Source organism: Brachypodium distachyon, chromosome 2 (genome assembly GCF_000005505.3).
Source record: "Brachypodium distachyon strain Bd21 chromosome 2, Brachypodium_distachyon_v3.0, whole genome shotgun sequence".
Classification (NCBI taxonomy): Eukaryota; Viridiplantae; Streptophyta; class Magnoliopsida; order Poales; family Poaceae; genus Brachypodium; species Brachypodium distachyon.
In genome coordinates this window covers 37,246,545-37,257,994 of record NC_016132.3, presented here as the reverse complement: position 1 = coordinate 37,257,994, position 11,450 = coordinate 37,246,545, and positions in this window count along the sequence as shown.

Genomic DNA, 11,450 nt, shown 5'->3' with positions numbered 1-11,450 from the left:
AACAAGTCTTCTTCGTAGAAGACCCGATAGCGAAAAACCGTGTAGTCGTGAGGAGAGGTAAAATGAGCATTGTTGGGATCGACGGAGTAACTTCACAACAAGACTATGAAGGTTTCCCCGATCCCATGACCAGGCAAGAAGAAGAGGTGGCAAGACGGACGATCCAGACAAGAAAAAAGTCAAAATTACCCACACAAGACAGGGCCTATGCCAGAAGCAGCCACGATGAGGTCCAAACGTATAAGAGGAAAGAGAAGACAACAAAGAAGAAAGACAAGATTGTCCAATAGTTCACTATTTGTGTAATTTTGATCAATTATGCTTGCTGATAATTTTCAGTGTAATTTGAATTCTAACGAGGTTCGAATCTTAACTTGTTCAAATTTGAAAACAAATGCCGTAAATTTGTTCGCAATATTTTTCTACTATGAATGTTTGTTTCATCATTATAAAGGAGAAAAAAAAAGTTTTTAAGCCCGCCCGGGTCAACTAGGCTGTTCGGATTCGGGCCCAGCCAGGCGAACCCGGGAGCAGCCTACTACCTACTAGGCCAGAGCGGACCCAGGCCAACGGGGCTGTTATCCGAGTCCACAAAGAACAGTAAAGGCACCGGGCCCACAGGCCAGGCGAGGAGCACAGGAGACAGGCGAGAGGATTAATCGGAAGCTGATGGGAGAAGGCAGGAAAGCCTTATATGCTGGTCAAACCGCTTGTAAACTAGCGAGGCGGGACTAAACTCCCACCTCGCCTCGCGCGGAGCCCGCAGAAGGACACCAGTGGTGGTTATTACAAGAAAAACTGCCACTGGAAGGGGACCAGTGGCGGTTATTACCAGGAAAACCGCCACTGGAAGGAAGACCAGTGGCGGTGATTTCCGTGAAACCCGCCACTGTTGTGTGCTACCAGAAAAAGAGGCAAAGAAGTTTTTTAGCCCGCCCGGTCAACTAGGCTGTTTCGGGTTCGGGCCCAGCCAGGCGAGAACCCGGGAGCTGCCTACTACCTACTAGGCCAGAAGAGCACGGGCCCACATGGCTATAATCCGAGCCCACCAGTGCACACAGAGGGTACCGGACCCACAGGCTAGGCGAACGGGAGTACAGGAGAGAGCGGCATGTGATTTTATTCGGAATCTGCAAAGGAAAGGGGAGTAAGCTATTTATGCTGGTCGAACCGCTCGTAAACTAGCGAGGTGGGACTAAACTCCCACCTCGCCTCGCACGGCAGCCCGCACAAGGGGTACCAGTGGCGGTGATTACAGGTAAACCCACCACCGGAAGCAGCCACCAGTGGCGGGTATTCCGCGGATACCCGCCACTGGTAGGAGCTACAGGACTTAGGGATTTCCCAAATCTTGTCCAACTCACCAGTGGCGGTTATTATTCTGAAACCCGCCACTGGTAATGATTTCAGAATGCACTATTATAATCCTATTATATTCTCTGCGTTCCCAAAAAATATAGCAGTTGTACTTTTGAGTGTATAGTAATATTGTTTGTTCATAATACAAGTTTTAGACATTAGTTCATAATATTTCATACAAATTTCTGTGATTATGTCTGGCTTTGGTGCTAATTTAATTTCATAAAATTCAATTTTCATCAAAATGAGCTGAAACTTGGCATGGGAACACCTCTCAGTCCAATAAAGCCACATGGAAAAAATCAAGCCCAAAGTTGTTATAATGTTAACATTTGGATGTTGGCTTAGAAGGTATCAGAGATATCTACCTAGATGATCCCAATATGTTATTCTTATTGGCTTCATTTGGAATTTTGACACCAAACTTCATATACAGGCATATTGTTGTGTGAGCAGCCTCCATGCCAAATATCAAACCATTCTGAGCAATTTTGTAATTTGTAACAATTTTTAACCATAGTAACACTACAAAAGCATAAATATTTGAATTTCAGCAATGTATTTAGCATTGAAATCTTTAGTGAGACAAGAAATAATTATTATACACTTGAAAGTACAGGTGGCATAATTTTCAGAGAGACACCGAATATAATACTAGAGGCAAAATAATAACCAGTGGCGGGTATATGCAATACAACCGCCATTGGTGCTTCGAACAGGGATGTGGTCACCCTCATTCCTGTTCCAATTACCAGTGGCGGGGTTTTCACATACCCGCCACTGGTGGGTCGCCAATGGCGGGTATCCGGGAATTTTGTAATTTGCCAAATATCCAGGAATACCCGCCACCGGAGGTCTCCTGCACCTGTAACCCTAGGAAGGTCTCCAGTGGCGGTATCTGCGAAATACCCGCCACTGGAGACCCTCCCCATATATATTACAGGAAGAGACTTGGCAAAAAAATTCGTATCCGACGCGCGCGTCCACTACTCTAGAAAACCCCTCCAGTGGCGGTCAAAAAATGCGGTTGGTGGCGGTGATCACGCCCGCCACCAACTACGCGTCACTGGAGATTTCGGCACCGGTGGCGAGTAAAATACCCGCCACTGCCGCTCCGAGATCAACAATGGCGGGTAAAATACCCGCCACCGAATACCCACAAACCACCACTGTAAATCCCTCCGGCACCACCCGAAAAGTGCGTGGAGTACATTCGTGGCGGGCAAAGTACCCGCCACTGGACAATTTCCAGTGGCGGTCCTGCCTAACCGCCACTGCTATGTGTTCAGTGGCGGTGGTTCTTAACCGCCACCGGTACTATTTTTTCCCCAAAAAAAATAAATGAGGTATTTATAAAAATAAATATTCCTGTAGCACAGAAATAGCAGGAATACAGCACAGCACAGATAATAATAGCAGCACAATATACAACACGAAAGAAACAGAAATAGCAGCAAATATATTACAAAGTTTCACACGAGTTAAACATTCAAGTCACATGCATGTGTATACAAAGTGTTTGAAAGAATGAGCCACAAATAAAAGTATTCCACACAATTTAGCCATTTTTGGCGACAATCCCGCCGCCGTAATAATCCCCGCTCGATTTGAGGACCTCCTTGTTGAGCATTTCGCCGATGTCCTTCTGGATCTCGTACACGAGAATTTCAAAGTTGTGCCCTAACTCGGCGTTGGCCAAAAACCAATTCCTCATTTCTTCGAAGGTTTTGTTCCCCTTCAGTTGGAAGTCGTTGATCATCTGCTAAATAGTGTGCGCGCAGTAGTAACCGCAGTAGACGGATCCTTCAGGCTGTTGCTCGCAGGGGAAGTTGAAATTGTGGCTGAGGGGAGCGTCAGGATTGCAGCTGAAGCCAGCCATCCCGTACCATTTCACCACGTCGCGATACGCTGAGTTGTGGTTCATTCCCCTTGCGTCTTAGTGGATCAAAAATATGTGACCCCTCCCATATTGAGGCAGATGGCGATTGTCACCCAATGGCCGCTGTTTTACAAAAAGACGCACATTGTATTAGCCAAATAATATAACAAGCAAGTCTTCCGACGGAAAAAGATTTATGTATTCACGCGAATTGAAAACAACTTACTGTAAATGGTACAATATCAATACGAAATGGCGGTTTCTGTGCTTCAAGATGGTACAATATCAACTTACTGCTGGTGTAGACTATCACCGCCACTGGTAGCCCTCGTGGTTGCCTCAAGAGGCCTTCAGTGGCGGTGTATTTTTTGGTCCGTTTTAACCGTCACTGGAGAGGGATCACGAATGGTGTTTTCTGTAGTAGGGTTTCTTGGAAGCATACACACATGAGTTTGAGATAGTAGAGGATAACTGAGATGTTACATCTTGACACAGAACAAATCTTAATACATCTTGATACAGGCTGGGCTGTCACACCCTGCCTCAAGGTCGTCGCGTCGTAGGGGGGAACTCCCTAGTACCCGTTTATGCTCAACGCAGGAAAACTATGTTATGAAGTCGAAGGCTCTCGATCGAGCCACTTTAGCAGTTGTTGTTACTTAGCCACAGTCCACGGCCATCTGCTCTAACAGCTCCACCACACCCCCAATTAATGACTGTGGAAGCCCAGCAGGTGTTGCACCGTGATAGGTCCTTCCGTCCTTGACGTGAGTCACCGCCTTCTCACGCTGATCAGGTAAATACGCCGATGAAGACATCCACCCCGACATGGACGCGGCATGTCGCCCAAGAGGTAGCTTGGCTCGGCTCGTCAGCAGCCTCATATCTCCAAAGGAATCGAGGGTTGTAGCGTGCTGTATCGTCCTCGTTGAAATGCGTGGATGAAACATGCGTTCTGCTTGAACACGTTGAAGCGCCTCGACTTCTCACCAAGGTTGCGCTCTATCGTGTGTGCCTCGTGCGGGCACCACCTCTCGTACAGTTGAACGGGATCGATAACTGATCTGTTGTGCCAAGCTTCTTCTTCTTTTTTAACTGAACGGAAGGGGAGACCCCTACCTTAAATTTATAAAAAAGGTAGTCAAAGACCAGTACGTATTTACATGGATGGATCAACTCCAAAGGAGAGATCATAGAATAGGAAGGGGACTAAAAAAAAGAAACCATCAAATACTTTTTTTTGAGAACCTAGCAGGCGCTCTGCTGTTTCATTAAAGAGGGCAAAGAAAAATACAACAATCCATCAAAAAGAACCAGACCAGTTACAGGCAACCGGCTGGTTAAAAGGAGAAAAGAGATTACTCCCAACTAGCCTCCTTCGGAAGGTCACACTCCGAAACGATTAAAAAAAAAACGCTCGCCGGCCAGGATCGGCGGTTCTCCAAAATTCTCTGGTTCCTCTCCTTCCAAACACTGCAACAAATATGTCTTGTAGAGACATTTTCATTGAGTCAATGTATTTTTTGTCTCTATCTAGAGATAATTTTGAGACAGAGTTTCATGTAGAGACATTTTATGAGACGCTATGAACAATGTCTTAAATATAGAGACACTAGTTGAGACATTATGGTGTAGAGACATTTTTTGAAACATTTAATAGATTGTCACAAAACTTATGTAGAGACATGGTTTTGAGATACTTGAGAAAATGACATTACGGTATAGTTAGAGACACTATTTGAGGCACATATTATGTTGTGTAGAGACATTCTTAGAAGGTTTGAGACATGTAGCAGACTACTCATAATAATTTCATTAGAAGTTTAAGCAAGAATTGGTATCAGGTTGAGATGGTTAGGTGAGTGTGTAATTTTCCTTAAGGTCTTGAGTTCAAGGATTGGTTTCAATATGATTTTTTCAATGCATATTTTCTAGCACATCACTGTAGAGACACAATTTAATGTCTTTACAAAATGTCACGTTGAATGTAAAGACAATATAGTGTCTCTATGAAATGTCTAAAAAGTATAAAGACACAATGCAATGTCTTTATGAAATGTCGTATTAAACGTAGAGACGGTATGGCGTCTCTATGCAATGTCTAAAACAATAGAGACGTCTTCTTAGTGTCTCATCACACATAGCGACACTGTCCATAGTGACAGCTTTGTGGCATTGTACCAAGCGTGTCTAAAATTATATAGAGACATTTATAGTGTTTCTACAAACCAAAAATATTATCTCTACGGGCTATTTCTCTTGCAGCGAAATGTGCCAAACCACCGTACTTGCCCACAGGATGTCAGCATTCGCCTTCTAAGGCTTGATCCTCAGCAACCGGCTCCACCACCCACTAATAGTGGTGCTCATGGCAGAAATGCTTGCCAGCTTCGGCCTCACCGCCAAAACGGATGCCCAAACTATCAAATACTAATCGGGCCATTCCTCAATGAATCGATCTACAGTCAGCTTTTCTTTCTTCTTAGAGGCTCAACTTCCAGAGTTTCAAAGTTTCTGAGCAATGACGAATTAACATAGGGACAGAGCAGTATGTATTTTCAAAGACTTTGCAGTTTCTTGAAAGCCACAGATTCCATAGAACTCACGGTGCCAAGCTTCTCAATCAAGTAGTTCCTGAGGAGGATGTTAATATTAAGCTCGTTAGCGGCAAGTTGTTTTTCGTTTCTGCTATGTTAATTCTGCAGTGAATAACTTGTAGAACCTGACTCTGAGCCTTGTTTGTTTGGATTCGAGTTGGATGCTGCTTGCATGTAGGCCGGAAGCGTGCTAGTTCACGTTGAGACGTTTTATTCCGTTTCAGTGTTTGTAACGGCCACGATCTTAGTCCGTGGGATGGCGGGTGATGTTTGGATCGTGGCCGATAGAATAGGGCCTGCTCGTTGTGGGCTTTGTCAAAGGAATAAAAGGAAAACAGAAAAGACGCATGCAGGTGCGCGTCGCAAAAGAATCTGAGTCCTGCGTCGTGAGTTCTCTGTGTGTTTCCTCCTCCCAGTTCATCGCGTGTGTGCATGTGTCCAGATAGCGTTGAGTCGAACCTGGCCTGAATCTATCACTTGGTATCAGAGCCACGGAGGCGAATCGGCGGCGTGGGTTTCTGGAGAACTTGGCGGCGGCGCTTGGGGACATGTCGACGTCCCCGAGGAGAGGCGGCGATCTCACTATGCCGGCGGCAGGGAAGTACATGCCACCGGCGAAGCGGCCAGGAGATGGCGATGGAGCTGGGAGCAGTGGGAGGCGGGGTAGCAACGTCCCGATCCAGTACCCGCAGCTCACGGAGGCAAATTATCAGCTGTAGGCTGGGAAGATGAAGATCCTCCTCTGCCACCTCGGCGTGTGGCAGGCCATTGAGGGCGAAGGCGCTGTCGATGAGGAGATGGACCAGGGCGCGATGACAGCACTGTCGCAATCTATTCCTGATGACGTGATGATGAGCATCATGAAGTACGAGACCGCGCGGGAGGCGTGGGCCGCGATCCGGACATCCTGGATCGGCGAGGAGCGCGTCGTGGAGGCGCGAATCCAATCCCTGATGAGGAGATTTGATCGGCTCATGATGCAGGAAGGAGAAACGGTCACGGCTTTCTCTCGCAGGCTAAATGCACTTGTCGGCGAGATTCGATCACTCGGGGAGAAGTTGGCAGAGAGGACCGTGGTTCAGCAGCTTTTTTTCTGCAATGCCGAAGCGATTCGCGTCGATCATCGGCACGATTCGGTAGTGGGGAGATCTCAAGACCATGATGGTCGCTTCGGGCGCCTGCGGGCGTTCGAGGAGACCGAGGACGAGTATCAGGAGGCTCATGGAGGCGGAGAATATCAGTTGATGCTGGTTACTCGTGTGTTGGAGCAACTGATGCACAAAGGCAAGGGCGGGGGCAGTACCTCATCCGCCAGCGCCGGCAAGAAGAATGCCGGGCGCGACCGTGCCCAGACGGGGCGTGGTGACAAGGCCGAGTCCTCAGGCAAGAAGAAGAAGGATAGGAAGTTTGACAAAAGCAAGGTCAAGTGCTTCAATTTTGAAGAAATGGGTCACTTCGCGTCGGAGTGCCGCGAGCCAAAGAAAGAGAAGGCGCACCTCGTTGTGGTAGAAGATGACGACAAGCCGGCGCTGTTGTCAGTCGAAGTCTACTCACTGACACCCGTCGTCAAGCCGGCACCGCAAGAAATTGTGATGCTGAATGAGGAGCGCTTGGTGCCGAAGCTGACAGGCACACGGCTCATGTCTAGGTGTCTGGACACCGGGGCAAGCAACCACATGACCGGATCCAAGGAAAAGTTCACCGAGCTGAACACAAGGGTGGGAGGCACAGTGAAATTTGGCGATGGGTCAGTGGTGGAGATCCATGGACGTGGCATCATGCTGTTCGAGTGCCAGAATGGAGAGCATCGTCTCCTAACAGAGGTATATTACATTCCAAAGCTCAAGAGTAATATTGTCAGTGTTGGGCAATTAGATGAGATTGGGTGTAAGACTGTTATAGAGGATGGTGTGATCACAGTTCTAGATCGGCAGAGAAAAGTACTTGCTCAGGTCAAGTGGGCGCGTAACTGTCTGTACATACTCCGGGTAGCACAGGCTTATCCGGTGTGTTTGCTTGCAAAGAGTGAAGATCTGGCCTGGCAGTGGCATGCCAGATATGGGCACCTGAATTTTTATGCACTGAAGAAACTAGGGCAGCAAGGTATGGTCCGTGGTATGCCTGTAATTGATCATGTGGAACGTGTCTGTGATGGATGTATGGTTGGAAAGCACCGCCGTAGTCCGTTCCTGCAGAAGCAGCCTATCGAGCAGAAGTGCCACTCGAATTGATGCATGCTGACGTATGTGGACAAATCACACCAGCTACGTTCAGTAGAAAGAGGTACTTCTTGTTGGTTGTTGATGACAACTCGAGGTACATGTGGGTCATGTTGATCCGCACAAAAGATGAGGCACTGGCCGCGTTCAAGAAGGTGCAGTTAGCAGCTAAATGGAAGCTAAATCTGAAAGTAAAAGCTCTTCGGACAGATAGAGGTGGTGAATTCACCTCAAAGGAGTTTGAGCAGTACTGCACCAAGCATGGAATAGAAAGGTTCCTCACTCCGCCTTACATGCCTCAGCAGAATGGAGTCGTGGAGCGCAGAAATCAGACCGTAATCAACATGGCTAGAAGCTTGCTTAAGGCCAAGAACCTGCCGGGGACATTTTGGGGCGAAGCTGTTAGTACAGCAGTGTATTTGCTCAACCGTGTGCCGACGAAGAGTCTGATAGGAAAGACACCATACGAAGCACTGTATGGGAAGAAGCCAAATGTTGAACATATGAAAAAATTTGGCTGTGTTGGGCACGTGAAGAAAGTTGGAGTACATTTGCCAAACTTGCTGATCGCAGCTCGCCGATGATCTTTATTGGGTATGAAACGCCATCAAAGGCATACAGGATGTATGATCCGAAGAACAAGCGCCTCGTTGTGTCTCGAGATGTGGCCTTTGATGAGCAGATGGAGTGGAAGTGGGGATGAGAAGAAGCTGGGATGAACTCCAGCGACAGGGAGGTATTCACAGTGTCACATAATCTCACTGAAATCTATGCCGCGACAGAGCCTGCCTCGCCTATGAGTTCTGTCGTGACAGAACCTGCCTCTCCCGTCTCACCTGCTGCAACATGTACCGTGGCAGAACCAGCTACTCCGATGGCACTGAAGAAGCAAGTCAATACGGCATCGCGACTGCAACTCTCACCACCAGCGCCCGCAACTGCAGCCTCACCGGAATCAACATCGTCTGCAGATTTCAGTGGACAGAACTTGCGGGTACGTGATTTAAATAGCATTTATAATGAAACATCAGAGGTTGTTGCTCTAGATGAAGAACTGTATTTGCTGGGTGTTGAGGAGCCAGCTAACTTTGCTGAGGCAGAGAAGGAGAGTGCTTGGCAGATTGCAATGAAAGAGGAGATGGACTCCATTGTTAGTAACGTCACATGGGAATTCTCTGATCTGACGAAGGGGCACAAAGCTATTGGGCTCAAATGGGTGTATAAATTAAAGAAAGACACTCAAGGCAAAGTTGTGAAGCACAAAGCAAGATTAGTAGCCAAGGGCTATGTGCAGCGGCAAGGAATTGATTTTGAGGCTGCACAAGAGGGGTGGAAATTACATCACATGGATGTGAAGTCTGCATTCCTGAATGGTGATCTTGTTGAAGAAGTATATGTTTCACAGCCTCCTGGATTTGAATCAGCTGGACATGAAGTTAAAGTGCTCCGGTTGAAGAAGGCATTGTATGGCCTTCGACAAGCTCCAAGAGCCTGGTACTACAAGCTGGACCAGACTTTGGTAGCACTTGGGTTTGAGAGAAGCCCATTGGAACATGCTGTATACAAAAGAAGGTCTGACACTTCATCGCTGATAGTGGGTGTTTATGTAGATGACCTCATAATCACTGGAGGAAGCAATGAAGAAATAATTGCTTTCAAGAATGAGATGAAGAAAGAATTCAAGATGAGTGACTTGGGGCTCCTGAGTTATTATTTGGGCATAGAAGTACAGCAGGAGCATGACACCATATCACTTTGTCAGTCTTCATATGCAGCAAGAATTGTAGAGAAGTGTGGCATGGGAAATTGTAATGCAACTCAAGTTCCCATGGAGGCAAGACTGAAATTGAGCAAAGTAAGTGACAATCCTTCAGTTGATGCAAGCCTCTACCGAAGCATTGTGGGAAGCTTAAGGTACCTACTTCACACCCGGCCAGATTTGATCTATTCTGTCGAGATGGTAAGCCGGTTCATGGAGAATCCTACAACTGAACACATGGCAGCCGTGAAGCACATATTGAGGTATGTCAAGGGCACTTTACAGTATGGTTGTATCTTCACAAAAAGCAAGATCGGCATGAAGTTGCATGGGTTCAGTGACAGCGATATGGCTGGGATTTAGATGGTAGAAAGAGTACCACCGGCGTTGTGTTTTATCTTGGTGAGAACCTGATGTCTTGGCTGTCACAGAAACAGAAAGTGCTGGCGTTGTCATCCTGTGAAGCTGAGTACATGGCGGCATCTGTAGCGGCCTGCCAGGCGGTGTGGCTGGGAAGATTGCTGGGCGACTTGATGAACAAAGAACCAGAAACTGTAACTCTGAAGATTGATAATCAGTCGGCAATCCAGCTAGTGAAGAATCCAGTCCATCATGAGAGAAGCAAGCACATAGACACGAGATTTCATTATATTCGTGACTGTGTGGAAGAGGGCTTGATCGCGGTCGAGCACGTCAGGACCGAGGATCAACTTGTTGATATTCTCACCAAGCCGCTCACGAAGCAGAAGTTCCTGGAGATGAGGGGAAGAATTGGAGTTCACTTCGTGAGGCCGCAACAAGCTTAAGGAGGTGAATGTTAATATTAAGCTCGTTAGCTGCAAGTTGTTTTTCGTTTCTGCTATGTTAATTCTGTAGCGAATAACTTGTAGAACCTGACTCGAGCCTTGTTTGTTTGGATTCGAGTTGGATGCTGCTTGCATGTAGGCCGGAAGCGTGCTAGTTCACGTTGAGACGTTTTATTCCGTTTCAGTGTTTGTAACGGCCACGATCTTAGTCCGTGGGATGGCGCGTGATGTTTGGATCGTGGCCGATAGAATAGGGCCTGCTCGTTGTGGGCTTTGTCAAAGGAATAAAAGGAAAACAGAAAAGACGCAGGCAGGTGCGCGTCGCAAAAGAATCTGAGTCCTGTGTCGTGAGTTCTCTGTGTGTTTCCTCCTCCCAGTTCATCGCGTGTGTGCGTGTGTCCAGATAGCGTTGAGTCGAACCTGGCTGAATCTATCAGAGGACCTGCTCTGGAGTGATTTCGTTCTTCCATACACAGTTCTTGATCTGAGGTCCTTGATCTAGGAATGGTGTAGCAGGAGGAAGCACGAGGACTCACGGTGTCTTCGTGGTGCCTTTATGCTTCTAGACATATCCATTTTTGCTGAAAAGGAAATAGTAGTGATTTTAAGCTTTTTGACGTATCCATTTTTGCTGAAAAGGAAGCCAGCCTCCGAGGCTCCTGTAAATTCTCTGGAGCAACGATGGTTTTATTGAAAAATAAGTTATAAACATTGAACGGAGGCCATCTTCTTTCATCCTTCATGCGACGGCCATCTCTCTCTTTTTTTCCTTTTTTTTTTTGCTAAATCTCCCAAGCCTCACAAAAGAGGCAGATATCATCACGGATGTAG